Consider the following 3569-nt stretch of genomic DNA (forward strand, 5'->3'; position numbering starts at 1 on the left):
TAAAGAGATTAATTAAATAAGAGGGTATAAACTGTCAATTGTTTGATAGTTACACTTTGGGCTGCAAATCCTTCATGGATAGGGTTGGACGATTTCTAGGGCTTAGGATAAGCCACAAATCGTCCAAGGGCTTATCTTGGAAAAGATTTGGATTACTTTGAGTAAAAGTTATTGAATTAGGGTTTAAGGGTGAAACCCTAGGAGCCTTACAAGTATAAATAGACCCTTGGGGCAAAGGAAATCAGCACCTCTGAAAAAGAAGAGAAACCTTGGCCGATTTCTTCCCTCTCCTCTCTCTCAAATCATCCTCTTGCTAGTTGGTGTTTGTAAGCCATTAGAGGAGTGACATTTGTGACTCTAAAGCTCTAAGAACAAGAAGATCCATCAAGTGTTTCAAGGTAAGCTTCTAACTCTGATTTTGTATTGTTCTTATACTCTATTAGCTATTAGAAGTCTTGGATCCAATGCATGTTTAATTAGAGAAACCTGGATCCAAGCATTAGGGTTTGTATGTGCACATAGGAATGTTCTTATGGCCAAAACCCATCAGAAGGAAGCTTCCTAAACCAAAACTTTAAACACTTACTTAAGCAATCCCCTCAACCACTAAAAGAAACATTCGTCGTAGAAATGGCTAACGGATAGACAGAAAGCTCTAACGAAATCTACATAGGTTGCACCCTTACATTAGATGATCATTCATTCCCAATCGACCTCATACCAGTTTCAATCAAGAGTTTCGATGTCATTGTGGGCATGGACTGGTTGAGCCTCCATCACGTAGATATCATGTGCTTCGACAAAGCGATCCGTTTAAATCTATTGAATAACGAAACTCTGTTAATCTACGGAGACAAACCCTGTACGAGCTTTTGTATCATCTCAAGTATTCAAGCCCAGAAGTACTTGAGTAAGGAATATCGCTCAATCCTTGCACACGTCGTCGACACGAGCACGAAAACAAAAGATCTAAAAGACATCCCCGTTGTATGCGATTTCCCAGATGTATTTCCAGAGGAACTCCCAGGTTTACCTCCCAAACGTCAGGTTGAGTTCATAATCGACCTAGTCCCAGGAGCTACCCCTTTAGCTAAATCGCCCTATCGTTTAGCGCCTACAGAGATACAAGAACTGTCCGGTCAACTTAACGAGCTGCTCAACAAGGGCTTTATAAGACCGAGCTTCTCACCCTGGGGAGCTCCGGTCTTGTTCGTGAAGAAGAAGGACGGATCGTTCCGTATGTGCATTGATTATAAGGAGCTCAACAAACTCACGGTCAAAAATCGCTACCCTCTTCCCCGTATAGACGACCTATTCGACCAACTGCAAGGGGCAAGTTACTTTTCCAAGATTGATCTTAAGTCCGGTTATCACCATTTACGAGTGCTTGAGGAGGATGTTCGGAAAACAGCCTTCCGAACTCGTTACGGACACTACGAGTTCGTAGTGATGCCTTTTGGACTGACTAACCCACCCGCTGTATTCATGGACTTGATGAATAGGGTGTGTCGTCCTTACTTAGATCAGTTTGTCATCGTCTTTATTGATGACATACTTGTCTACTCTCGGAGTGAGGAAGAACATAACGATCATCTACGACGAGTCCTAGCAACCCTAAGATCGGAGAAGTTATACGCGAAGTTCTCTAAGTGCGAATTTTGGATTTGAAGAGTCGAATTCTTAGGACACGTGGTTAGTGAGGAAGGAATCCACGTGGACCCATCCAAGATTAAAGCCATCGAGAACTGGTCAGCACCGAAGATGCCTACAGAAAGCTGTCAATTTGTAGACCTCGCTGGCTACTACCGCAGATTCATTCAGAAGTTCTCTCGGATTGCGAAACCTCTCACCACATTGACTCAGAAAGGCGTGACATTTGACAGGGGAGTAAAACAGGAGAAGGCATTCCAAACCCTGAAGTGAGCCCTATGCACCGCACCGGTATTATCCCTTCCCGAAGGGACAGATGATTTCGTGGTGTACTGCGATGCATCAAACCAAGGGCTCGGTTGTGTCCTGATGCAACGAGGTAAGGTCATCTCCTAAGCCTCGAGACAACTGAAGACACATGAGACTAACTACACCACGCACGGCCTCGAGTTAGGAGCGGTTGTATTCGCTCTAAAGATCTGGAGACATTACCTGTATGGTACGAAGAGCACAATATACACTGACCACAAAAGCCTCCAACACATACTGAACTAGAAGGAGCTAAATATGAGACAACGACGGTGGGTCGAGCTACTCCATGATTACGACTGTGAGATTCGTTATCACCCGGTAAAAGCCAATGTAGTAGCAGACGCCCTAAGTAGAAAAGAGTATTCAGGTCGAAGAGTTAAGTCGTTAACAATGACTATCCATTCGCATCTTTCTGCACAGATTAAGTAGGCTCAGCTCGAAGGTTTAAAGCCTGAGAATATGGCGGGAGAATACTTGCGTGGAATGAATAAGAACTTGGAGGTCAAGGGAGACGGAGCCTTATATCTCATTGACCGAATCTGGACGCCACGTCACGGTGGTTTCAGAGACTTGGTCATGAAGGAAGCACACAACACTCGATATTCCGTTCACCCAGGTTCAGATAAGATGTATCTGGATCTCAAAAAGTTATACTGGTGGCCTAACATGAAAGCAAAGATTGCTACCTTCGTGATTAAATGCCTTACTTGAGCCAAGGTCAAGGTCGAATACCAGAAGCCATCAGGTCTTCTCCAGCAACCGGAGATACCGGAGTGGAAGTGGGTGCGGATCACTCTCGATTTCATAACCAAGCTACCCAAGACAACAGGTGGGCTTGATACCATATGGGTCATCGTGGACAGATTGACCAAGTCCGCACACTTCCTACCCATCAAAGAGACAAACAAGATGGAGAAACTCACAAGAACATACGTTAAGGAGATCGTACGGCTGCACGGTGTCCCTATATCTATTATCTCCGACAGAGATAGTAGGTTCACTTCGAGATTTTGGCAATCGCTACAAAGCGCCTTAGGGACGAGGTTGTACATGAGTTCAGCCTACCATCCGCAGACCGACGGGCAAAGTGAGAGGACCATCCAAACCCTGTAGGACATGCTACGGGCTTGTGTGATCGACTTTAGTAACGCATAGGATACCCACTTACCCCTTGTAGAGTTTTCTTACAATAATAATTATCACACGAGCATCAAGGCAGCCCCGTTTGAAGCCCTCTACGCCCGGAAGTGCAAATCCCCTTTGTGTTGGGCTGAGGTGGGTGACACTCAGTTAGCTAAGGGACGAGTTCCTGACAGCGCTCTCATGGGTCCGGAGATCATTCGAGAAACGACCGAGAAGATTGTACAGATTCGCGAACGATTAAAAGCCGCTAAGGATCGACAAAAAAAGCTACGCAGTCAAACGAAGAAAACCATTGGAATTCTAGGTGGAAAGCTGAACCCAAGGTACATAGGGCCTTTCGAGATTCTCACAAGAATCGGCCCCGTAGCTTACAAACTCAACCTACCCCACGAGCTTAGTAACATACATCCTACCTTCCATGTCTCAAACCTGAAGAAATGCCTATTCGACGAGACTTTCGTAAT

The sequence above is a fragment of the Lactuca serriola genome, chromosome 3 (assembly GCF_051521515.1).
Source record: "Lactuca serriola cultivar US96UC23 chromosome 3, Lser_US96UC23_V15, whole genome shotgun sequence".
NCBI lineage: Eukaryota > Viridiplantae > Streptophyta > Magnoliopsida > Asterales > Asteraceae > Lactuca > Lactuca serriola.